Below are 27,970 nucleotides of genomic sequence, written 5' to 3'. Positions count from 1 at the left end.
AAACAGAATAAACTGCTATGGTACGAAATGCAATATACCTTAACTGAACATCAATAACGTGTTAGAGGCTCATGGATTGAAAATACCGCAGAGAAGAAGCCAGTGTGTTTTAGTTGAGCAAAGGATGCTAATAGGGTGGTGTGGCGGAAAAAGCTAATAGAGTGCCATGATATGTCAGGCCTGGTAATTTAAGGGAAAAAAGGAAAATATTTGTGTATTAGCATTTGTAGTGTTAGATACTACATTTAAAATACCTCAGATACTAAAGTCATCCACATTCAAGATAGGAAATATCTAGTTCAACGAAGATCTGCTACCATATGTAGCAGGAAAAATAATATTTTTAAAAAAATGCTACATATTGAATACTAAATAAGTGACACCATAACAAAGCTGAAGAATCTGATTAATTTTTCTGTGTTCACATTATGGATGCATGGGGAAATATGGAGAAGAAAACAACATAGACCAATAACCACAAATGACTAGCTGGGAATTTTTTTACGTAGCCTCAGTGAATTCCCAGATTTACATATGCAACCTGCAGGAGATTTGAGGCATCTTCTTTTGTGCCTAATTTTTGAGACATACGTAACATGTTTATAATTCTAAAGAGAAATCAAACATTAAGATTTGCTTTGAGAAACATTAAGGCCTGTATGGCTACCAGAAAGAATTTGTAAAAAATGAACATCTATTAAAATTTTCTGTAAAAATTGCTGGTGAATCACTTCATATATTTCCTTACAAGGCACAATTGAAATACCATGTGGAGTTTTACCAGGAATCTCCTCCATCTCTTCAGAGTTTACCCGTTCTGTTTTTTTGGCTGCATCATGGACATTGCTCAGATTATAGACCACATAAAACTAGTCTCCTGTTTTGCTAGAATTGGGGTAGTCAGAGATATTACTTGAAGTTAGTATTGGATTTTCTGGATCATCGCCTGTTTTTTCGTATTTATTTGTATAGATGTATAGGTAATTAAATGTAAAAATGAACTTTGTGTGTGAAGTTGTATACATTATATATTATAGTGGATTTGATTTTATGTGTGTGTTTGTATATACATGCACATGCATAGTTCTGTTTTGGAGAGCATATAACAGAAAGCATACGTGTACAAAAAATAGAAATTTCCAGTGTACTGCTTTACTAAAGCATTAGCGAATTGCAAAATACATTGCCTACAGTCTGTCTTCCTGGGTCATACTTTGGGGATTTGCAACAGTAAGCCAGTCAGACGATCTTTCTGGAGATGCTTCTGTAGAAGAATGCTGAAAGCTGTGACCCAGGACTCCGTCATCTAGCCCATAGAGAAGAACACTAAGTTATTTGAAAGGATAATTCCGTTGAGTGTTGAAGAATTTTTACAATTATGATAAAGCTTTTTTAATTTTACAATTATGATACAACAGTCAAATTGCTTTGGGGCAGAGATCAAGGACAGTGAGCTTTAAAATGTGCTTTGCAGTAACTATTAATTTGTCAGCTGCAAAATGTGTACAGGCTGAGAGAGCTGGGGTTGTCCAGCCTGGAGAAGAGACAGCTCCAAGGAGACCTTCCAGCACCTAATGGGGCCGACAGGAGAGATGGCGAGAGTATAGCGATAGGATGAGGGGTAACGGTTTTAAACTGGAAGAGGGTGGGTTTAGATAAGATACAAGGAAGGAATTCTGTACGGCGAGGGTGGTGAGATGGCCCAGGCTGCCCGGAGCAGCTGTGGGTGCCCTGTCCCTGGGGGGGCTCAAGGCCAGGCTGGACAGGGCTGGGGGCAGCCTGGGCTGGGGGGGGGGTGTCCCTGCCGGGGCAGGGTGGTGGGCTGGATGGTCTTTGAGGTCGTTTCCAACCCAAACCGTTCTGTGATTCTATGGTGTGGTTAAATGGTAGGGCACCGCAATGCAGCGCTGGAGCGCAGTGGTAAAAAGCTTCTGTTCTGTACTTCAGCTGGGCAGGGACCCACATATGGGGGCACCACCAGCCTGGTGTCTGCCGGGCAGTATCGTGGGAGGACTGTGAAATCAGATGTGCTTTCAAGACGTAAAAGAAAAGTAATATATTACTTAAAACAGTAATTATAAAATGCCACACAACGTAGATAGTTGAATACTTCTCTTATACCACTCTTTATACTCATGTTATTCAGCTGAACATATGACGAGTTATCAATAAATAACAAATAATTAAGGATGGCAATAATGTTTGCACTGACTGTAATCACTGAGCTACCTCTGTTCAGGAAAATCAATGCATTCTTCTAGTACTGTGGCACAGTTCACAAACTTCGAGCATTCGTCTACTTTTCAGCTAGCTTTAGCACAGCCAGCATTAAAATGGTAACTTTTCCTTTTTATGCCAATATAATTGTGCACTGCGCTGGTTCCTGCAGCTGGGCATGTAAATATCTTTTATTTCATGAGAAATTTAGTTATGTCATCGTACCTAATTATGTAATTACAAGTAGTAATTACATTCCAGCTACACCATTAGTTTTACACATATTTACAGTAATCATGTAATTAAATACTGTTACCTAATTATGTAAATTACTGATTGCTGTCTCAGTATTACCTCACAAAGCTCAGAGATTGCTAATCCACATCACAAAATATGTGAACTTTCCTAGATCGATACTAAAAAAGGCAAAAATGCATCATGCAGTCCGTCATGCAAGCCTGTTCTCCGGGATCACTTTCTAATAGTGTGTCTACTTTGGTATATCCCAAATACCAATGCTTTGTAATAATAACTTGTCGTGTTACTCGTCAGGTTGAAGGAGTTTATGTCAGACTGTTTTTCCTGATGGTCCCACTAAGGTTTCTCTCTTTTTGAAATTCTGTCATTTAATTCCACAGCAATTAATTTCTCTTCGTTAATCTCCTAAATAATTCCCTACCATTTCATCTCTAGCACTTTCCAGGTGTGAGACAACTGTTGTGTTACACCCAGGTCCTGCAAGCCTTGTGGGACACCCACTCAAAATCCTTTCGTCGAGTCCCCGGAGCCTCTGCTAGTACCTAGCGCAGCTGAAGTGAGAGGGAAAGGCTTGTCTGCAGCTGAGTAGTAAAATGTCTAATGAGCCTGGAACCGTATCTGGAACACATTGACCATCTTCTGAGTCTCCTTCTGGCATGGATGAGGTTTGGAGTTGCTTTCTAAGGGCTCAGCTGTGAAGTAAAGTTCTCAGAAGACATGGAGCTGACCTCCTGGCCAGCTGATGTGTTTCACACCCCAACAGTGCTTCTGCTCCTCTGGGGTCTTCTTCTGCTTTTTTTAACGTAACCTTGCAATTTTGAAGCATTGGCCTGACCTCTCATTTTTTTTCTGGAGAGGCTTAAACTCGGTCTCCTTTCTTTCTTGTTAGCTACTACTATCCTTAGGCATAAATGATGCTTACACCAGCTGCTTCTCATTGCTGGAAAGCACAGGATGAGGTGAAGTCAAAGTAATGGGGAGTGCAAGAGCACTGACAGCTTCAAAGCACACTCAATTGTTCTGGAATAAGCTTATCAACCTGTTGAGACATTTCACTGAGGATCTGATAATTAGAAAATTTGCCTACAGATGTTTAGTAAACACAGAGTGGAAAGGGAGCACCTTTCCTATGCTCTGAAAGCCAAAGCTATACTATATTAATTCCATAATATTTTCCAGATTTCTTAAGGCTTCAGCATTTCCTTGATGCATCTCCCGTTCTTGCACACTCCAAACCTATTTCTAGCTTTTGTGCTGAATTCAAGCTATCAGTTGTGATTACCTCCATTACATTTTTCCTTAGTCTTGGATTGTCTATAAATAAGTGCTGCTTCCAAGGCAGATTCTCTGGGGGTTGAAGTTTTTGCTTTCTGGATGACAAAACTCTTGCAGGCCACAGGGAGCCACTTCCATCAGTATCAGACTGTTTGCATTATTCAGTATGAATCTGCATTGTTAAATCTCCCATGAGCAACATGGGTTGTGGATTGCAGTAATTTGTGAGGAGTTCCACAGGTAATTTTTGATCACTTTTTTTTTTTTTTTTTCCATCTAGCAGATGGTACCGTGCAGTGGACACATTACAATTCCACCATCACGCATTTTGGAGCTGTGTTTTGCCAGTTGCCAGGAATTGCTGCCATTAAAGCATATGGCAAATTTTCTCATGCTTTTTTTTTTAAAGATATAGATCAGATTAGTCACTGTAAATATTTTTTATATATGCTATGGCCCTTCCCCTCCTTTTCTGTGTGTATTCAACATGCCCATATGTAGGAGGACTGCATTCGGAGCAAGTGCACCGATTTAGCTTGTCTAGCATGTCAGAAATCCTGCTAGGCAGTGTACCTTCACATTATTTTCATTTGGTTCCTGTGCTTTACATTTCAGTACACTAATGTGTTTATCCTGCACTTGGTTGTCTTCTGCCTTCCTCTCTGTGGAAATCAAAGTGGCGTTATTTTATTTAAGTGAAAACACCCCTTCTTTCAGTGTCATTTTTACTTTGAAATTATCTAAAGATCTGACAGATCTAGCCATAAAGAGACTTTCAAGGCTTCTGCTTACATGCAACCTGATACTTCCAAACTAGGTGGTGTCATTCTGGTGCAGTGTGATTTTAGACTTTTATTTCTTTCAAAATTTTCCCCAGGAATACGGGATACCTGCAGCTTGCATGACCTGCAGTGCAGGAGAAATAAATAGTTTCACAGTATTTTTTCAAGAGGCTATGTCTTCTTCTTTTATTTTCACTTACAAGTGTTTTCAAGGCAGTATCCTCACTTGCCAGGACTTTTTTGCTTCGGGTGCTTGTCGTTTGAGATCCTCTGCTTGATACTCAAGTCTTCAGTGAGTCTCTACCTTCCCTCGCTCCAGCTCCCATAAGCCCTGGCTCAGGACTCGGGAGTCAGAAAGCTTCCACACTTAGGTTCAAAAAACCCCCGTGCAAAACAAACACCACAGGATGAGGACATACAAAGCACACAGGCAAAATAAAACAATTTATGAAACAGTTAAAAGCTATGTTTTCATGGGAATCATTATGTCTGGCTAAAATCTGTCATCCAGTAAGTCCATGTTTTCAAAATATAGATAGGAATCAGAACTTAACCATTTTCTTAAATTAATAAACCTGGTAACAGGGTTTCTGGTGAATTCAGCTCATGAGAATGTCCTATTAAAATTAAGCTGTTAAGCACTGGACTATTGTTGAATGGTAAACATGATCCCATTACAGCCATACCTCATCTCCAGATTACCTGCTGGGGAACCTAGGTTTAAATGCATAAGATTTTTTTATGTTGTGGCTTAAAGCATGTAGTAAGCCACTGTGAATCACTTTGTTTGACAGGAACCAACATGAACTTGAGTTCCCTAAATTAGTGATTACTATTAGATTCTCTTCAAATAAGGTTTAGGAGAATCTAAATTTTCTACAGCCTGAAATACCAGTTTGACTAATTCTATGAATAATCCGACATGAAGTTTGGTTTTAAGCATATTTTTGGTTGTTTTCAATATCTGACAGTTTTATGATCTGAAATACTGGTGTTGTATTAAACGCAGCGAATTTCTGTAAAACAAAACTGGCCAAACATACCCATTTTTCTCTTGTGTTCTTGAAATTGCTCTATAGTTCAAGTTGTCAATTATTTATGATGATACCCACCAAACTTTCAGGTTTAATCAGTTGATTCAGGTTTTCAACTTTCATTAGGGAGAAAAATGAACTATAGAAATAATTGTAGTTTCTAGAAATACAGATTGCGGTAATTAAGTATGGGCATTATAATCACCCACAAAAGAAGAATATATGCATTCATTAGTACACAAATAATTTATTCTTTTATATTGGAGTTTCTGTCCCATTTTTATTCATCTTCCCAGTATGTACTGGAATCCTGTTCAGGCACATGCTAAACCTGAGAGATTTCTAGATGACCTGTGGATTACAGTAGACAGACCTTAAACTGAAACCAGACAGGTTTCCCGTTGCTGTTTTTCCCATTTATTAAATAGGTAAGATCTTGTAATTGCCTTAAATTTCCAGAAATTTCCAAAGACACTCTCTGTTTTTGTTAGGGAATTGAGACAAACAGCCCATATTCCTGTTTTCCATTGCATCATACCGTAAAGTAACAATTCCTTGAAAACTAACACAAACCAGCCCTGCTGCTGCCAGGAGGAGCCTCGCTTCAGCTCTTTGCCCATCTTGCTGCTTTTGCGGCTGCTCATTCAGAGCTGCTGGTTTACCCATTTGCCTTGTTGTCCTTGCAAAAACTGAACCAGGAAATAAAAAAGGTAATTAATGAAGGAGGTAAGTTCCCTGGTCCAGTGAACTTCATGGCCACACAAATACCGGGCTGCTGGAAAGGAATGGCAGGGGGCAGAGCCTGGACATGAAATGAGGACCTAATACCAGTTAAAAATGTTAATCAGTCCACAGTTTAACCAAGATACTAGAAACTGTTCTTTAATTCAAGTTTAAGGCAAGTGGAAGAATTGAACTTTTGTGTTTTTCTCGGTTTGTTTCCCTGCAAAGATCATAAAATCTAGAAGCTAGAATTCTCAGCTAATTTGCCAAAGATAAAACAAATAAAAATTCAGTAAATATATATATTCCTGTTTGTCATTATTTAGCTTACAAGTTCGGGAATTGCATGGAAAATTTAAGGAGATTTTATAGGTACATATGTGTGTGTGTAGGTGTATATATCTATATATATGCACAAATATTACCCTGAGAGAAATCAACTCACTTTTTTTATTGTACTCAGGGTAGTTATCTTATCATCCATATGACGTCCTTGCTGGTTCAAAGAATAATGTGTGGTCAACCTCAGACAAAAGGAAGAATTGAAAAAAAAAATTGTGCCAAAAAAAAATGTATCTATTTAATATAAATTTAATAGTAATACTTGATTTATGAGCTCCCCGCATTAGAGAAATATCTTAGAACAGAAACATTAGCAGTACATTTTGAAAGCGCAAGAGGGAACTTTAACATGTTAGGTGTGACTTAAATCCATGTAATTCAACTCAGCCTAGGTAAATATGACGGGTTTTTAGGATGCTATAAGAATAAAACCCGAGGTTAAGTAAATGCTGAAAAAAAGGCTAAAACTTTTGTCAGTAGTAAGGCTGATGATGCTTTATATACATTTTTAACTATTTCAGCTAATCATGGATGGAACGCAATTTCTATATTCACATTGGACAAAACCCATCTTGAATCTCTTGCTGAAACTAATGAGGTTTGCTGAGACTACACCATTCTGGGAATATTGTCTGGCTAGCATTTCTGTGTAGTGTATTGGTATGAAAGTGCAAAGAAGCAGAAAATGTTACAGAAATGACAGAACACATTGTTAACATTGGAATGTTCTTCCAGGCATTTCAATGACCTAGCAAGAAATATTAAGCAAACTCTAACGTTTCTAATATTGAATCTTCAATCAAAAGCACACTCTGGCCCTTCCACTGCAGACCTTCTTTGTCCAGGCATCCTGTGTAAGATGCAAAGGTGTGCAAAATTAGGCTCAACAGATGACAATTGTAGTTCTTCCTTTCAACACAATAGGAAAATGAGACTGATCTCTCAGTGTTTGATGTTGGAACAAAGTCCTTAGCCCAATGCCTCTGGGTATGTTTTCACCATGCTGCAATTGTACTGTACATCAGTGTAACCCTTTGAAAATTTGTTTCTCAATATCTTACTTTGATTAGGCAGTAGAGGATACAATCTTTACTCAGACACCTGACAGAAACCCATTCTAAAATATTCAGACAAGCCCTTAGGACCCAACAGGCATATTTTACACATTTAATCATGTCCTTAGTACAAAAGTCATCTAGTGCAATAATAGTACCTTGTGGGTTGTGTCAATAACTACAAAATGAACTCAACCCTATATTCAGGCATCTACAACCTGACTTTGTGACATGTCATTGTAGCTTGAACCACCTGGTTGTGGTGATTTTTTTGCCACGTTTCCTTACCTAAACCTACTAATCTGCTTTTCGCAGGCATTGTATCATTTTTGACTCATGGTACCCCTCAATTACCCTCAGTAAAGAGGCAGAAATGTTGTGTTTGGCTCAGGAATTAGTTCTCCTGTCTTCCACCTCTGTTATTCCTGCTCAGGGAGCAATACAACCCTACCTTTTCAGTGACATAGAATCATAGACATTCACAAAAAGTAGAGGAGGAAAAATACTCATAAATATAATGCACTGTTCCTATGCTGGAAGAACTTTTGTGTGCATTTTTATGCATGGCGAAGCCTATGACAATGCATATTTCAGCATTTCTAAGGTTTAAAAGAAAAATTACAGCACACCATTATTCTCAAAGTAGCCTCTATAGCTCTTAAGTTCCTGGTCTGGTCAATAATGCACATTCTCTTTTTATGTCCTCACAGAATGAAAAATAATTTGCAGGTAAGGAATTGGTACCATAAAAGAAATAAAAGCCTGACTGTAGCCAGTAGAAGCAAGCTGAAAACAAATCACCAGTTAGTGTGACCAAAAAAAACCCCTTAAAGGTATGGAAAAACAGCTTCAATAAAAGCACTAATTGTTATAAATACATGAAAAGAACAATTCACGGCTGCAATAGGCTCAACCAAGTTCCCAAGTCACAGGATCATTTGTTCTGTTTCAGGTACTAGTCCAATTGGAAAACGCCTTATTCCAAGGCTTAGTATTTATAAGACAAAGGGAGCTTATTTCAAAGTAGATGAATCATGGAAGGTGGTTTGCCACCTGAGTCAGCCTGGTCTAGTCGGCCGCTACCCTTTGGTAGACACAGGAATGAACAATGATAGGAAAATCACCCTTAGAGCCATGCAAACTCCTCGTAATGGAACTGCCTTGAGGTTTGCAATGGTTCACAAACTGATTGCAGGGTAGAAGTACAGGTGAGTACGGCATAAACCTTGTAGGAGTTGGAAGCTTGAAAGAAGATTCACATTTTGGAGATTCATTTGCACTTGGAATTGAGGCCAAGCTGTGAAAGATGAAAAGCCATGTGAACTAAAGAGAAAATGGAACAAAACACGGTTACAGGAGCCCTAAAAGAACTAAAATCTCCAGGTTCAGCAAAGCTCCCACCGGCAGTTTTCATAAGGAGGAGGAAATGTAATATGTTCAGTGATCAGCTTCCCACTGAGACAGGATTCACAGCTCCTGCTGCTTTGGACAGACGGAGAGTCCAGCAAAGCTCCTGTTCCAGGCCTTGGTGCAGCCATGTGTGAGCTACATAGGAGGGGAATGAGCAGTGCTGGTAGGTTACATCTATTTTGGTCCCTGACGACCACCATGCTCATTTGTTGCATGCCATTAGATGATCCAAGGGCTTAGAAGAAATCCAGAATATCTCCAGTGCCCTGTTGCTTGTGTTGGAAGGAAGAGCAGCATGTCGTTCATCACAACTTGGTCTGATTCCTAAGCCTCCTCAGGGTTCCGCCTGGGAATGGCAGTCGTTCATTGCCTGTGAGATCAGAGGCCAGTCTTATTTACTCAGGGGTGTCACTGCTTCAAAAAACACGTGAGGACATGAGCAGATATGAAAAATTCCCCAACAACACAATACTGAGAGAGAAAGGCTTTGTTTCTGTCATGGTGTACATAAATTTGGACTCAAGAAGGGTGCAAGTGAGTTTTTGAAATGGAGTAGGGTTAAGACTTGAGAAATTTGGAAGTACTTTGCCTAGAAAAAACGCTCAATTTAAACCCTTTTTCTTTGCATCTGTGATTGTTTTCTAGTATTAATGCGAAATGTAATTCGGCCAGCTCTTGTTTTGGTGCAGTTACTTAGAAAGTTTGTTTACAGAAAGGTATCACACAAAACTTTTACCCTGTAAAACTGATGGACAGATTTACATCCCTTACTGATCCAGAAAAATCTGTTTGATAATGCTCAGCCATAAATACGATTTTCCTGTGCTGGCAGATCTGTACAGTTGATGGTGACATTGTATGCCTTCAGCAAAGATCAGTTTCAGTGTGTAGTATGTAATATTGCACCTATTCTTCTAATAATAATATAAATTCCCATTTATGCTGCTGTTGCTGAAACCTAATTTCATAATTACTGCTTCTATTTTTGTGCAATTCACTTTTACCCATCCATGTTTTGAAATTTCATCCCAGGGGTAGCATAAAAATTAACTGTGTTGTAATTCATTACATCAAAGTTAAATAAAAGCAAATATTGCTAAGAAAAATATTCCCCAGTATTCTTTTAATTTTGAAAGCAAATTTGAATCCTTACATCCACTGTATGCAGATAGGTTTCTTTCTTTTTCTTCAGTGTTTCTAAAATGTGTCCTTTCTCTTCTGCATAGCAGTAAAACATCTATACAGGAAGTGGAATATGGATTTTGCTGTGATTACTGAAACGTCTTCCTCTTCTTTTTCTTACCTCCTGGTCCTTCCAAAATATTTTTCATAATACCATTAACTTTTCCATCAGGTGCAAATTTGAGTGAGTATTGAGTTTTGTTCATTTTTAGACATAGGAAGTTTTTTTCCTCGATAAAAAGTGTCAGGTGGAAAATACTCAGGAATTAAATTCCTTTCCCAAATCGCATGATGGAATCTGTTCAGCCTCTTCTCATCTCTTCTGAAGTTAATGGGGCACAAGTTACATGATGTCCTTTAAAAGCTCTGATTTAGTCTTAGACATGCAAATAAAACTGCTAGAAAGAAAATATGATTTATTAATATGGTTTATTAATGAAGTGTAGTATGTTTTTCCCTTCACCTAAGAAGTTAAATCTCTGTAGCATTAATTGCAAATAGATTTAAAAATTGAAACACTAGTTTTTTGATGCTGTTCATTATTAGTATTTAGTGATGGAGAGTCCTCTTTTCAGACACTTTAATATACTTTAAAAGTGGTGTTTGGTTCAATATGGGAAGCCATCATCTAACCTAATGAGATTTGCTGTCTGCAAAGTACAAGGAGAAGCAGACCCCAAGAAATTCACCAAGACAGCTTACTGTGTAGGGAGCTGGCTAAGTTAACCAGTATTAAAAGTTGAGGAGACGTGTAATTTTTGTGAACAGCAAAAAATGCAGCAGTCTGCAGTGTCCATGTGTAAGGGACGTAAAGCAGATGAGTTTTTCCTCTTGGGGAAGCAGAGAAGTGACTGCACTGTTCTGCGACTGGAGAAGGGGCCTGAGGAAAATCAGATTCAGCCCCACTGGCATCTTTTATGCATGGTGGAGCACCTTCAAACGATTGTGTGAGAGTCGCGACCCGTAATTCTCACAACACCAGGAGCTGCGATATGAATAACACAATCTCAAGTTTGGTCAGATACGGAAGGTATTTCATTTTCTTATAAGTAGATGGTAGTCTTGTTCATTTAAACTTTACAACTCCTGAAAGACATATAAAGCTTCAACTCAAGCTGCTGCATTTTCCAAACTGCAGTTGATTCTTATTCATGTTGTTAGATGCAAATGCACACCTGCTGAAGAGATACGGTACTTAAGTGCACATATTCCTCCTTGTTAGTTTTGCTCAGATTAGGTCCTCTTGCACAAGAGAAGCTGAGAAACGAGTCCCCCAGTTCTGTCAATCCTACTGCAGTTAAATTAGCAGACCAGCATCCAACATTGCGATATCGTGATCCATGTTAAGGCAAAAGGATCTGAAGTCACAATAAATTTTACATAGGGACACTTAGACAAGAAAGGCATTAAGATGTTTCCAGAGTCATGTGAGCTTTTTGACTTGCACTGAGGATATGGGATGAAAAGGTTATTGGGAATTCAGACTGAGATTTCTAAGTTTTTATAACATAGTGTTAGAGTTTTGTGATAAGTCATTATGGATAAATAATAGCATAGTTTACTGCTATTGTTACTTTATTGAAACAAAAGTATCAAACAATTTGGCTTTGGTGATTGCAATGTAATTTTGTTATGTGCACGTTTATTTGGAGTTGCTTAATACAGACATTGTCAGCACAGCAGGGTCTCCTGGCTGTTACTCAGCCATCAGAGTCTAACGCTTCAAGATGAATTTGTAAACAGAGTTGTGCTCACTTCTCTGTTACTGACAGGTAACTTCCCATTTGCCTGTTCTTATAACATTTTGTGAATAGTTCTCTTTACGTAGTTATCCCTGAAAGTTACTGAGTCGTTCTGTAACTTTTCAGATGTCTAGGCATTTTGTAAATAAAATGAGAGATTTTATTCACAATGAAGTCAAACATTTATTTTTTGCTTTATTTTTGAAAGGAAAATGCGAAAAGATTTGGATTTTGGTAACTGGATGACGTTCTCTAATACCTCCCATCTCTTCTATAAACAGCTGGAATGGAAAAGTCACAGATATCTAGTGGCTTCATTGACCACGTTTATCTTGGAGGCATTCCAGGAAAGGGGATATTATTTCTTCATTTGTCATCTTAGAAATACAAATCTCTTCTAGGTAATCTCCTAACAAACTCTTTTCCTATATAATATTAAATTATTGGATAATAAGGCTTCTTACAGAATACTGAGTAAATAGCCTATAAACAGTATTAAAAGGGATGCCTTCTGAAATAGTGGCTTTTTAAAGTCTACTTTCTATTCTTAATTAAACTGCTATACTTATTCATTATGTATGCAGTGTGTTTTCTTGGGAATTGTTTTTAGACTATTTACATGAATAACATAATGTATTCTTAGCTAAATTTCAGTACCATTTTATTGGTAATTTCTTAAGAACATGAAAAAACATTGTGCTGGGTCAGAGAGTTCAACAGCCCAGTTGGCTTACCAAGTCTGTGACTGTGGCAATGACAAACATTGTTTAAGGAGAGAATGTAGGCTGGGGCAGTTTCTACCATTTCTTCCCCTCCTATCTCCTCCACGTCTACAGTTCCTGTAGGAATATCAGAGGGCACACCTCTGGTCAGCCTCTTCAGTTTCATCTGTGGACCTATTCCTGAGTTTGCCTGGGTTATTTTTTTTGAACCTGTTGATCCTTTATCTGCCTCTAGAAGGCTCCGGAAGACCACTACCCACTGTGCAAAATACATTCTTCTATATGTGTTAAGCTGATTTTTTGTGAATTTCAGTGAGTGCTCCCTATTTTCGGTAATGTAGATGGGATGAACAGTACTGCATTCATCTCATCTATCTCTATGTAAAGTTCAGTCATATCCCTCCTTGGCCTTTTCCTCTCCAACTTGAAAAAATCTAGGTTTTTATTCCCTTTTCCTACGATATCTGCTTTTTCCCTTTAATCATTTGAACTGCCATCCCCTATGATTTCTTTAGCTCTGCACCTTCTTGGAAGGCAGAGACCTGTACTGCACATGGTATGTGGTCACACCAGGGTTTCATATACATGTAAAATAATACTCTGTGTCTTGCTCTCAGTGCCTGACTTTTTACCAGCTTTTTTGGCTGCCACTGCATTTTGAGCCAAGAACTTCAGAGAACTGATGATGATGACTGTGAGATCTCTGCAGTCCTAATGGCCATTTCCAAGTTCAATATTGTACAGGCATACTTTAGGGGTTTTTTTCATAGTTGCAGTATTTTCCATTTGTGTACATTGAGGTTAATCTGTCACCCTTTCGACCACTCATTCAGTTTTCATTGTCCTTCTGGAGCTGCTCATCATCAGAATGTCATTTGATCAAGAGAGCTTAGTAGCTTCAAAGTGGACAATTTCCCCATTCATACTTTCCTCCAGGCCACTGATGAGTAAAACTTACTCCAGCAATGATCCTCAGGGGATACCACTGCTGACATTTCATCTTGAAAAGCTACTTCTTGTCCTTTAATTAGACTTATAGCTGTGGCAGGGCCTCTTCAGCACTCCCTGGCAAGAGCCTTTCGTGTGGAACCTTATCAAATGCTTTCTGAAAACCCAAGCGTGCTGTTTCCACTGTATTTCCTTTATCTCTATGCACATTATTCCCATTAAACTTGGTCAGGTGAGGCAGCACTGCCATTTACAGAAGCCATGTTGGCTCTTTTCCAACAGATTGTCTTTGTCCAGGTGCTTAGTGATCTTAATTACAGACTTAGCAGCCTACAAGATGTCTAAGTCGACTCACCTGCCTGTGGTTCCCACAGTGCATCCTAAAGCTGTGTTTTGTAGGTGGGAATGAAGCACTGGTCTATTGGTGCAGCTCTGTAGTCCCCTAAATCTAGCCTTTTCATCTAAGCACAATTCCTAAAAACACTACGTCATGAAATCACATTACCGCTGGAAAAAGCAAGTCATTAATAGGTGCCAGGAAACTCCAAAATCCTGTAGTTTCCATTTTTAAAATCCTCAGGCTACCTAAGATTTGTCTGTTTTCAACCTGTGTCCTCGGCGTGGGGCTTGTAGAGCAAGTGAAGGCCAAAAGTGAATTTTACAACCTTACTATAAAAGTATGAAGAGAGGATTTGGTAATGGAAGCGTGTAATAGTCACTTAGCAGTAATGGCACTGTTGAGAAGTAGAACGTAATATCCAATTTCTTTATATTTGATTAGTTCTGATAGCCATTGCTTACACACATGAACCGTGTTGTCCAGTATGATAGCAGAATAATGTGCTGCTGTGGGCTGAGATGCTACATCAGCATAAAAAGCATTTAATCTCTTTGGACATATCAGCAAATAGGTAGCAATCCTTCCCATTACTGTCTGAAAAGCTGTCTTCTGTTGCACGGAACATAACTAATCACTTCATTTTCATGTCACCTCCTAGAGGCTTGAATCTTACTTAACACAGCATCATTTGAAAAGTTTGCTTGTCTGAAAGTGTCTGTGCGCTTATTAGCTGCCACCGACGCAAATTGGTAAAGATGTTGCCTTTGACATACAGTATTTTACGTGAGGCATGAAACAAGATTAATCATATTCTTCACCTCAACGCTGCAATACCACACTGGCTACTAACATATTTGGAATCACACTTCAGAAATCAGAGTAATAATAATAATTAAAATGTTAATAGGTCGAGAAAATCCATTTATGTTTTGTTTTAAATCTGCGAAGCAAACTTATGGAGATAAATGCCCTCTGTTAATCAGATTTCAGAGTTGAATGGCTCTATAAACTTACCAGGCCTCGGCAAAAAAAGTGTTATTCCTTTGTGTAGTTAGGAGTGACCTCCAAGTTATAAGACCTGCATGTTTCGGTTTTTGTCTAGTAGATTAAAACTATCTGAAATAATCACTGACATTGCGTGTTCTTGGGGTCTACTGAAGCACAAAATAAAATGGGGGTTTGTAAATTCAATTTTGTGGTTTCATTTTGCATTGCAAGAGACTAGAAAGAGGAATGCATGATCTGTTACCTTGTCTCAGTGGAAGGGCTGATTAAGTTCCTTCAATGAGAACAAAAGCATTGATTGGGTCTTGCCCGTGGTCTTCAGAACAACAATTAACATGAGTTCCTACAACCGAGTTACTCAGTATCATTCAGATCAGAACACTGGATTTGGGAAAAACACTTGAGCTACACGGAGTAAGGAAACCATGTGATTAGCTGCAGTATGATCAGAATGGTGAGTAGCTAAAATGTGGGAAGTTGAGCTTGTGACCTGCAGCTGTCCCCCCACTATGTTAACGCTCACCAGCAATCTTCAGCTCCAGTCCATGCAACGAGAGGTTGAGTAGCTCAAGTCCAAAGCACCGCTGCACTGAAGCTGGAGATTTCTAGCTATGGGTGAATGTCTGACTAGCAAACCTAGATGTATAGCTAATGTGGCTGCGGTAGTACACCATCTCTTTTGGGCAACGGTGATTTTAATCTTCGTATTAGAGATCTGCAGTTTTAAAATTCAAAAAATCAGTGTTCCATACACAGCTCTCACACAACTTAGAATTCATTCCAAGTGAAAATCTGCCTCTGTGTGGGAGGGACTGTAGAGGGCTTAGGCTCTGCCTGTATTTAAAAGTGATGTTTTAAGAGGTGACATAAGAAGCAATAGCTGCTAGTGGGGGAAAAAAACCCTGTCTTGAACTTGAGAGCAGATGAGATGGCAGTAAGAATGTGCTTGACAAAAGAAAAAAAAAAAAAGAAAAAAAAAAAAAAAAGGAGGCCAATACATTAAAATAATGTGTATGTAGGAACGTACTTACTGTGTCTGTATAATCTGTAGCTGTACCGGTATGCTGTAATCAAGTGTTCTTGGAGTACTGAAGCCAAGCCATGAGACAATTAATCAGATAATGAGTGGGATACATAACCATCCTTTGCAATACCTCCACACAATATGTTTGCTCTTTGCAAGTGCGACTGAAGTAAACTGAATGTACAAAGGCAGAGTACTTCCAGTAACTTAAGATTCTAGCTCTTCAATCTGTCATAGGGTGCATTTACGCATCTGATCTGCATATATATGCAAAGACAGCATCTTCCAGAAAAAGAAAAGTCTTCTTGGGAATCTACCTTCTTCTGGAAATGAAGATATAATTTCTAAAATTAGAAATTCTGCTTTTAAAAATATACTGATTATCCATGCAACTAATGTCAAAACTTTGATTTGGTACAGGAAAACATACAGAATTTTTGTATGTCAGCTATCGTTGTAACAGACTGTGACTGATTGGGAGAAATATATTCATCCTTAACTTCATCAAAAAAATCTGGACTGCAGACACATTTGTAGAAAGTGTTCTGCTTATGAATAGCTCCCAAGAAGAAAAAAGTGCTAACCAACAATTTATTGTTATTGTTGTTGCTATTATTAATTCTTAATTGTTAATTATTAATTGTTATTTCTTGTAGCACTGCATAATAATGAATGAAGCAAAGTACTTCAGGGAAAAGTACTTTTTTTTACAATTTACCCATTGTAAATAAATAACACTCCAAAGTTAACAGATGAATATCAGATTATTCCTACTCAGAAAAGGCTCCTCCGTGCTGGTTTGACAACAGGATTTACCAGTCTGTGAGCACTGATCTGCAAAGAACCTGGAGTTATAACTATCTGGAATGAGAACATCACAACAAGGTTGAGGTTGGCAGGGTCCTCTGGAGGTCATCTAGTCCAGCCCCCCTGCTCAAGCAGGGCCACCTAGAGCCAGGTACCTAGGACTATGTCCACTCAGGTTTGTAGCATCCCCACAGACAGGGCTCCACAACCTCCCTGGACAACCTGTTCCAGTCTTTGTCCATTCTCACAGGGAAAAAAGGAAAAAAAAAATATTAAGTTAAAAAAATCACATGTTCAGGTGGAATTTCCTGTGGTTTAATTTGTTCCTGTTGCCTCTTGTCCTGCCAGTGGGCACCGCTGAGGAGAGTCTGGCTCCTTTGTATTCATTCCTTCCCATCAGACATTTATACACATTGATAAGATCCCCCTGAGCCTTCTTGTCTGCAGGCTGAGCAGTCCCAGCTCTCCCAGCATCTCCTTGTAGATATGCTCCAGTCCCTTAGCCATCACGGCCCTGCACCGAGCTAATTCCAGTAAGTCCACTTCTTTTTAATAGTGGAGAGCTCAGCACTGGACATAACACCCCAGATATGTCTCCTCAGTGCTGAGTAGAGAGGAAGGACCACCTGCCTTGACCTGTTGGCAGTTCTCTGTCTGATGCAGCCCAAGAGGCCTTCTTTGCCATGCTGTCTCATGGTCAGCTTGTGCAACAGGACCCCCAGGTCCTTTTCTGCCAAGCTACTTTCCACCTTCCCAGCTGCCAAGGTGTACTTGTGCATGGGGCTGTTCCTCCCCAGGAACAGGTAGGACTTTGCACTTCCCCTTGTTGAACCTCATGAGGCTCCTGTTTAGTCCATTTCTTCAGCCTGCTGCGGTCCCTCTGGATGGCAGCAATACCCATTTGATGTATCAACCTCTCCTCCCAGTTTTGTGTCATCTGCCAACTTGCTGAAGGTGTACTCTGTCCCAGTGTCTGGGTCACTAATGAAGGTGCTGAAACTGTTGGCCCCCGTATTGACCCATGGGATTCACCACCACTGGCATTAGATGTAATATAAACAGAATGAGGAGTCACTTGGTATTTCTAGGGCAAACAGCTTTCTGAGGTTTTCAGTGGGTATTTTGACTTGAATCACTTGCTAATTCCAATTCCAAAGTCACATCAGCCTTTTCATGATCATGTTTTTCAACAGAATAATCAAAGTCTGGAAAGTTTTTTGCTGTTATGCTCATCTCTTCCTTGGCATCTGTTTTTAAAAGACCTTTTTCCGTAAAGCCCAAGTATGATAACTGTCTAGTAAATCTAGTTTTGCAGAAAAATATATCATCATGTATTGTTAAAGTAACCATTTTTCAGTGTTTTTAAAACTCACCAGCTTAGTTTCACTTAATTTTAGCCTCTTAAACCTAGGCACTTAAGACAAGTGCTCTAGGTCTGTCCCTTGGTCAGTAGACACAGAAAAGATGACCACATTTGTCTTAAACACTTCCTTAATAGATGTTGGAATAATGGAAAACATGGTTTTGAGTTGCCAGTTTCTTTCCAGAGATGACAGAAAGAGCCTAAACAGCTATTCAGGGCAGATATGTAACTTCTAGGTGCCTGAAGCTGGGTCATATGGATTGCATCCCTTACATTTGCTTTGTTTGGTTAGCTATTTCTTAATTCAAACACTTTGGAATAATGTCCTATTTATGGTGAAATGAGATGTTGATAAGCAAAAAATAAGGGGCTATGAAGAAAAATAAAAAAAAAGGTCATGTAAAGATTTATGTTTAAAATACACCATGGAGTCACAAATGCATCTCACTTTAGTATACTGCTGTAGTAATGAAAGGCTTCTCTTACTGCACATATAGCACGATAAGTTTCTGAATTTTTTCCACCCTAATAAAAGTCCATGACCTTGAAATTAATTCTGTATTTTTAAATGAACAGGACTTTAAGCCCTGATCCTTAAAGGTGCTCTACATGAATATAAGGTTATACCTACATCAAATGGCTTCCAGGAACAAAGTCCAAATGCCGATATCTGAATTTGCAGTTATTAAAAAGTTGGATGTGTTATAGAAGAAGATGGGAACAGCTTAGAGAACGTAACAACTGCTGTTCCTGTGTAGTCAGAGTTAAATAACAGTCGTTTGCTTGCAGTTTGTGTCCAGTACTGTGGGTATAGCTCATATTTAGCGTACCAGTTTAGCAGTATATTGCAGGATATTCCCATCTTTTTACTGCTTTCTGAAGAGCATGTATTCCATTGTAATGTAGAATTCATATTAGTGCCGCTAGTAGTAGTAGTTTTTAAACAATTTCAATGAATACATCTTCTAACAAGTAATATTGTCATTCCTAGGATCAGTAGCTGTTCTTATGGGGAGGGGAAAAAAAGTAACAAACCACAACCCACCAAACCACAAAGACAGAAGGAATGTCTCTAGGCAGCAAAATGAGATTTGCCACTTGAAAAGCACTACTCTTCTCCTGGCGAGTGAGCATTCTCATTGTCAGGCTGGCTTGCAGGAATGCTAATTACATTGATGTAATCCCACTGATTTCCATTGTACACCTGCTAGAAAAATGCAGATTGTCTTTTCAGTGCAATGAAATCTTGTCTATCCAGTTTCACTTCCAAAAGAGGATTTGGGTGTGGGGTTTTTTTTTCAATTTTTTTTTTTTTTTTTTTTTTTTCTGGGGGGGAGGGGTGGGGTGGGGGGAACAAGCAGATTTTGAGAAAAAGCAGTCATTAAGCCTGTGGACACCTATGTCACGAGTTGCCTTCAAGTTAGCAGTAGTCGGTTAGCACTTTAACAAAAACGTAGTATCAGCATCTGGTTCCTGCAACTAATTCAAAGAATGAGGCAGAGCTTCAAAACAGTCAGCTGGTCAGAATCCCAGGTATTTCACCTCTCCTGGTAGGATTTAAGAAAATCAAAGGAAGGAAATTAGTGAGCTTCCCTGTTCAATTAGCACCTCTGAAATTAGCATTCCCACCAGCCGGCACAGCTGTGGGTGTGCGTTTGCACCAGCAGGGCACTGCAGCTGAGAGGCTTCTCCACTGATAAACCCCATTTTGCAGCACTGGTATCAATATTCTTGATCTTGCACTTTTTTTATCCTGGGAGCGCTGACAGCTCCTGGAAATTGTAATATTACAGTTTAAGACATATTTGACCACTCTATGTTAAAATTACTAGGTTTTCTAGTACAAATGTTGCCCTGTGCCAGAAAAAAACCCAAGTCCTTTGGAATAAAATTAGGGAGAAGAGAGGATACAGTACAATATATTGCATTTGTCACATAGGTAAGGTTTCTGTCTATGTACATGCTCCATGAAAAGAAAACAAAACAAAAACCAAAACAAACAAAAAAAAACAAAACCCAACCAAAACCAAACAAAAAACAACCCACAAAACTGTGTGTCACTAAAGAAAAACACATGAACGTAAATATAAAACCAAGGAACTCTGCAAGAATTAGTCTGTAACTGTCCTGAAATCAGGCTGAACTTTGTCAGAACACTATATCTCATTAGCAAATTTCCTAACATAGCTGCAAAGCAGCTGAGTTTTCTTGTATTCTTCAAAGAAATATTTCTGTCAATACCCAAGGAGGGGAGAAGTGCACAGATTGCGCAGGGTTCATCAGCAGCGAATAAAAAAATACTATTTTTAAATCCAGTTGGATTCTTGTCTAAGTTATGCTTAAATTGTTAATTGGCTGTACTCTCTGCCACAACCATTTGCAGTCACTCAAAGTAAAGGAGGTAATTAACAGATCCACAACTGTACAAATCTCCTCCACTCGTAGCTGCTGGAGTCCAAATCCACCAAAAACCTTGGGGCTCGTAAATAGAACTTGGAATCACATATCTTTTCATGTCATTGCAACCTAAAATAATCATAATCAGCAGCAGCAGCACCACCACGACCACCACCACCACCATCATCATCATCATCATCATCATCATCATCATCATCATCATCATCATCATCATCCATTTCTGTTATGCAGCATTTAAGGTTTCTGTGTCTGCCACACTTCCTTAAGTGTGTAAGTATGACCATATAGCAATTATTTTATAGCATAACTCCATAATTTGTTTTATTCAGATTAATTTTAGTAGCTTTTAAGTGGCTGTGAGTTATGTAAAACTGGTTAATGTCAATACTCAAATGTGGCAGAAATGTTATTTTTCACATTGCCAACTTGAAAGGTAAAAATAATTTTTCACATAAAGATTAATATATTTCTATATGAGAGCTCAGCAGAGAAGTTTGAGAAATGAAACTCCTGACTGCCATATAATTTAACTTAAAAAAACCCCAAACATAACTGCTGCTTGAAAACAAAATAAAATAGAGGTGATGTGTGTCAGTGAATTGTTATGCTGTAACTTGAATAGTGGTATAAACTCCGAGGAAGCATTTTGGTTTTGGTGGACTATGGTGCTCGTCCTTTCTGAAATCACCATGGAGTTATAGTAGTTTTCTGCTTGTGGCTGTAAATTGACCATGTGGTGCTTCACAGTCAAAGTTCAGCTGACCGTTTTCCTGGGTTCTGAACTGTCCCCTGGATGCTGGTTTGAGCCTCCAGCCAGCCCCACAGCCCACACAGCAAGGACAGCTGTGCTGCTTCACACCTTGTGCTATGCCGTGTGCTTGGTGTAAGTTGTGTTTGGCAATCCCAGGTAGGAGAGAGGAGAGGAGACACATACACTAAACGCTGTTATAAGAAGAGGAAATTGTTGTCCATGTTCATAGAATCAGGAGAAGAAATAATGAACAGATTAAGAAACATTCAAGTTGGACTTCAATCAAACACAAAATGGGATTGTTGGATATTCACTACTGGCACTTTTGAAAAAAGGCATTGAGCAAATGCCCCTCGGGGATGGTGTGGCTGTAAGGTAGTTGACCCGTCTTGGAGTAGAGACTTTTCCAGATCATATGAAGCTTGGTTTTCTGTGATAGAGATCCACAGTGTGTCTGCATTCTGGAAGCCCTCTGCCCAGGCCAGTTCTACTAAAAATATTTTGAACATGCCTAGGCATGCACTCAATAACTCAATGTTGTGGAGTTCAGCACTGACATAGCAGCAACAATCACTTTGTGGAGCAAATACTGAAAAAGTTATTTTTGCGATGTCATGGTTTAACCCCAGCTGGCACCTAAGTAATGTGCAGCCACCCCCTCACCCCCTCACCCCCCACACCCAGTGTGATGCCGGGGAGAACGGGGAAAAAAAGGTAAGACCTGTGGGTTGAGATAAGAACAGCTTAATAATTGAAATATGATAATGTTGATGATGATAATAATAATAATAATAGTAGTAGTAGTAGTAATAATAATAATATATGATGAAGAAGATGAAGAAGAAGAAGAAAGAGGAAAGAAGTAGAAAAGGGAGGCAACAAAAAGAGACAAAAATACAACCCAGGAAACCCAAGTGATGCACACTACAGTTGCTCACCACCCGCTGACCGATGCCCAGCCAGTTCCCCAGCAGCAATCGGCAGTCCCCGGGCGACTCCCCCCAGTTTATATACTGAGCATGATGTTCTATGGTATGGAAATACCCCTTTGGCCAGTTGGGGTCACCTGTCCTGGCTGTGTCCCCTCCCAGCTTCTTGTGCACCTCCTTGTTGGCAGAGCATGGCAAACTGAAAAGTCCCTGACTTAGGGCAAGCACTACTTAGCAACAACTAAAACATCCATGTGTTATCAACAGTATTCTTGTACTAAATCCAAACCCCAGCACTGCACCAGTATTAGGAAGAAAAATTAACTCTATCCCAGCTGAAGCCAGGACACCTGATTACAGCTTTGCAGACATGAGGTTTTAGGGGTACCCTTGCTTTTGAGCATAACTGCTTGGTCTGACAGCAGCCCAGTAGTCCTGCCATGGGCAGTGACCTGAAGCAAATGCTGAATGGTTAAGTGTGAGAAAAGGGATGAGCTCTAAGTGGTGGTTCTCCCATCGTATTTTCACAGCTGCTAGCAGTCTTCACTTTAGGGAGTTCCTAAATCAGATGTTGTATCTTCCTTTAATTTTGTTCCTGTTGGACACGTCCTCTCTCCAACTGTGTGGTATGTTGCCATTCCCCAGATGTTAATCCCTGTGCTTTTTGTGGGGAATTTGCAATCCTATCCACTCTACTCAAAGAGCAGAATGGAGAAACTGCCAAACTAGAACTAAACAAATTAGTCCTGAATAACAACCTTCCATTTCAGACGCAGCACTATATTAAAAAGACATAATCTGTTTTCAGTGACAGAGCCATTGTCTCCATATGCTCCTGCACTATGCTGGAAGTGTAAGTTTTTGCAGACTTGCTTAGTGTAGAAAATCCCTCTGGATGTCCATCAAAGGGATGTGAATCCCAATGTCGATCCCATACTGGGGACTGCAGGCCAGTGTGGGAAAATGCTTGTAGTCAGAGAGGCAAAGTCCCTGTGTGAAGGAACAAGAACAAGAAACAAGAGGCTGAAGCCTATATTGTATGGTCGGGAGCTTATGCCTGTATCAGCATTGATTACTGCAATACCAGGGGTCATCTGCAATCCCATTGTGCATTGGTGAAGATGGCAAGTGGGGACTATCGTGTCACAAAACCCATGAGGGGTCCAGTGACACCTCTAGTAGGAGGGGACCTGTGTCTCCCAGCCACGTCTCTGTAAAAGCACTTTACATAGTATTTATAAAGAAAGGATTTTAGCATTATTGTGTCATGGTTGTCAAAAAAACAAACCCTACAAGAGCATCACTTCATATGCTGCATATGGGTGGATGCTTTAATAGCAGGTTGCTAAATGATTATCCATATCCATTTAACAAGGATCTATAAAAACAAATTCACCATTATCTGAAGAGAGTTGTCCTTGACAGAACAAACTGGGCCAGGGTGTGTGGGTGGTAGGAGAAACAAAAGGAAGAAATAGGAGGCTGAAGCCTAGACTGCATGGTGGGGAGCAGTGTTAATTACTGCAGTATCAGAGGTCATCTGTAATCCCATTGTCAGGGTTTGTGTTCAGCACAATTACCATGATATGCCAAGCACAGCCAGAGCCATCTCGTTCCAGAAAATGAGGTACTTAGAGAAAGACAGGATTGCAGATGTCTAAAGCAGATTTGTTTTCTGCATGCCTTCAATTTTGCATCTGTTTGTTTTGATGACGTTAGTAAGAGACAAACCAGCAAACGAAAGCTATATAGTCACACTGCAAAGTCAGTCATGTTTCATCATCAATAACAAGAAATCTTTTTTCTGCTGTTTGCAAAGGCATCATCTTCATATTTTCAAGCAATTTTTAAACCATTTGGAGGTTTTGCTTAATTTGTGGACTGACATAAATGTAGAAGTCCAAATTAAATGTACTAAAGTAACATGTTTACCCAGTCCTTTCTGCTTATTATCACCTACTGTAGTAATACTTTATTTTAAAATGGTTTGTCTTTCCCCTATTAACAGGGGAGATCAGTGACATATATCCCTATTGTAAATTACCCCTGAAGAGATATCAATGTAAAACACAGTAAGCTGAAAGTCATCTTCTTCTATATCCTTTTGCACAAATATTTTTGTTCAGCTGGAGGGATTTATTGTTGTATGAGATAAGGCTGGAAATGCAGAACTCATCTTTTGTCTGGGGAGCTATTTTATCTCCATACCCCCGGTCACGAGTGAAATTTGAGTTAATGATCATTTGCTTTGTGGTGCAAAACAGTACATTAGGAACGAAGGCTTCAAGGCAGTTTTATAACCATGCGATCTTCACATGAGCTAGTGAGGATTCTTAGGAGAACTGGAAAGAGTAAGTGAATCCTTCACTTTTGCTGTGTTGTTGACTGGATCCACTCACAGTCATGTAGCCATCGGTACATCTTTGCATTCCATCAACCTCATGGACAATGGGGCATCACGGGCATAGGTTTCTGTTTGATGAGAACAAGAGAAGCATCATTACAGTTTTATTTGGTGCATACCAATTGTCAGTGTAGGATTAAAAACAATATTGCTTGAGTTAGTATTTTGCTATTTAATGGCACTAAAATAACAGCTCCAGATGATAAAATCTTCCTTCTGAATCTGTTATCATGAACCTGTCAAGCAGCTTTTTAATTGCTATTTTATTTTTTTTATTATTTTCTTGAATCAAACTGATTGTCATCCCCCAATGTGTCAGCATTGACTAATAAAAATGGCTTTCTATTTAATGGCTGGCGTTGACCACACTACGTTGTACAGAATCATTGTAGTGATACTATTACTCCCTTGGAGGCTGCAGTTTCCCAAGCTGTCATGATTTTTGTTAAATGAACTGTGGATTTAATAGAAGGGGATGTATAACAACAAAATATAATACAGCTTGTACTTGTTCTGCAAAATTTGTATCTCGGTTCTATTTAAAAGACAATCTCCAAAAGCTGCATTTGCTTATTTCCTTCATTGTTAGTAGGCAATGGCTTATCACAGCTCTTAAGCACTAAAAGAAAGGACTGATATCTTAACATGAAGGAAAGTATTGTTTGTGTCATGAATATCTTGTGCAGAAGCTAGTCTGTAACCAGTCCTTTACTCGTAGTACCTGCCTGATGGAACTAGAGGTGGGGTATTCAGCCAAGAGTTTTCAGACAAAGTATATCTCTTGGGATTTTAGAGAGTAATAGCCCCATTAGAGCTTTTGTAAGGTGAAAGCATGACTCACAAATCTATTGGAGCATTTGGAAGAAATTAATGAGCATATGGCTAAGGGAAGTCCATTTGCGCTGCAGTATTTGACTGTCCAAATACATGTTCAACTATTTCCTTTCAACTGATAAAAGAAAGTAAATTGAAAGCTTTTCTTGTAGACTAATGTCTGATTAAAAATAAGGATCTGAAGGGTAGGTAAATGGGCAGTTTTAACTGGAAGGAGCTTATTCACTGAATCCTAAGAAAACCTTTGCGGGGGTCCTGGCTGTTAAATAAATAAGAAAGACAGCAAATTGTTCTGATATTTTCAGAAATGTACTTAGCGTTATCAAAATGGACTGAGGAGTTTTAAAAACACCTTTAAATACAGATTGACCTGGCTATGAAACAGAAGGTTAAATTCAAAGTGGTCAAGTTCAAGGGAATGCTACTCAAACAAAACCCATCATGATGCATACGGGGGTATCTTATGTCGTAGGATGAGGTAGCCTGGCGTGGGCTTCCTCAAGACCCATCTGCTCAGCCTGTGTCTAAGAAATTGCTCAGTTCATCAGCGCTGCTGTAGTCAGGGTAATATTGCATTGCAAGCTCTGTGGTTTGGACTAGCAAGCGAGTCCTGGGCAGGATGAAGCTTTAGCTTGATCCAGGCTTCCCACCTGGTGGAAATGATCTGATGTCCTTCAAGGCAGTGAAAAAAAGATGGTCCCCCAAAACAGATCTTAGCAGCGTGTACATCTATATATATATTACATTGTAAGGCTAATATTATTTAGCAATTATTATCCAGTCTCATGTTTCCTACACATCTTGTTGTTATGCTTAAACTGAACACTGAAAGGGAATTTTCTAGGGTTTTTTGGCAATATTTCTGCTGTGGTTGTTTTAATTTTTAGGAGTGGTAAATGTTGTGTTTAACTCACATTGTAAAACTGACTGACGTGACGAACCAAGACTGGAACTGCAATTAAAATAGGAGGCGGTACAATGAAGTAGCTATTCTCTGAAGGTGGAGGCTTGCTTTGGATTTCAGGAATAATCTTCCTAAAGCTGAGAAAGGTGAACACTTCTGACCGTATGTGGTCATAGCTGACAAACCAGAGTTAAGTGCTCTACATGGTAATTTAACTGCCTTCAGTTTAGAAAGGAAAATTCACCTTTCTCTTGTAAGGAATTCACACATATTTGAAATACCATTTAATGCATCTCAAGCGTGAGAACTAACATACCGTCAAATCAAAGCTTTCCACAAAATTCTGCACCTTGAACAGAGGCTGATAAGCAATAAAAATGGACAACCACATCTCTTCCAAGTCTGCCAAAGCTGGGATGTCTGTAGCAGATCAAAGGTCTTGGCATCAAATACGTGTTTTTCTTTTGAAAATTACCTGCTAGAGCCAAATACCCTTCTTCTGGACGCCACTCAAAACTGGCCCTGATACATGCTGTGGCTCCGTCCTCAAGCACACACATTTTTCCCGTCAGGTCACTGAATAATGCCAGCAGAGCTGGCAGCATCCTCATCCCTGTGCTCCTCACCGTGAGGATACAGAACACAGCTGCATGCTCCATGTCTATATTAAAAAACCTACCATACCTCCATGCCCCCTTTTTAAGCTCCTTTGGAAACCTTTCTTCAGTTTTCTAACATCTCTATTTTTATCAACCTAAGGTACCAGATTTAAGGGGTGGTTAATTCCACAGTAAACTGGAATCAGTCCTCTATGTGCGCGCGTGTGTTTGTGAGTTACATGCACAGACACACGTGTGCGCTTTCTTTTCCATTATGAAATGGCAAAGATATTTTAACAAGTAAATATAAGAAAATCTTTCTTAAATATGCCATTTTATTAGGAATGTAGAGTAGTTTACCTCCAGCTTCCAAGCAGATATGGCAGTTTGTACACCAAAGGAATTTATTCTGATTAGATGAAAAGATTTCAGAAAGCTATGATTTAAATAGTTCTTTCAATTTTTTTAAGTAACGCTTGAAAACACAATGAAAAGTGACACTTTTCCAACATATGTGTTTTTTTTAAATACATCCTATATTACCCCTGCCTGTGCTGGTGTCAAAGAATTTGTTTCCTTCTGGCACGACTACGCACCTGGTACAGCAGCAGGAAAGAGCTGCATTTTGTTATATTTTGTGCAGCATGAACGGAGCTTTTAGTCAAGTGCCGAATGCCCCCTCTATTGTCGGGTGATACATGACACAGAAAAGGAGCACTAGGATTTCAGAAGCTAACTGAGCTTTGTGGACTCTTAAAAATGTGGATGAAATCATCTTATGGTGCAAGTCAGTCATTAATTTCAACGGGACCAGGATTTCATTTAAGCACATCCTGGAAGTAAGCCAGATTTTGCACCTAAGAAGGAACGCATTTGGAGCCCCACCTGTGGGGGTTTGGTTT

At 39.3% G+C, this 27,970-nt stretch overlaps 1 protein-coding gene across 2 annotated transcripts in view; it reads left to right on the top strand.

Annotated features, from left to right (window-relative positions):
• Window positions 1–27,970, top strand: part of EDIL3 (EGF like repeats and discoidin domains 3) — a 257,131-nt gene that overhangs the window by 150,255 nt on the left and 78,906 nt on the right. The window lies entirely within an intron of this gene.

The sequence above is a fragment of the Falco naumanni genome, chromosome Z (assembly GCF_017639655.2).
Source record: "Falco naumanni isolate bFalNau1 chromosome Z, bFalNau1.pat, whole genome shotgun sequence".
Classification (NCBI taxonomy): Eukaryota; Metazoa; Chordata; class Aves; order Falconiformes; family Falconidae; genus Falco; species Falco naumanni.
The sequence above is the reverse complement of the archived record's forward strand: the minus strand, read 5'-3'. Positions and strand labels throughout refer to the sequence as shown.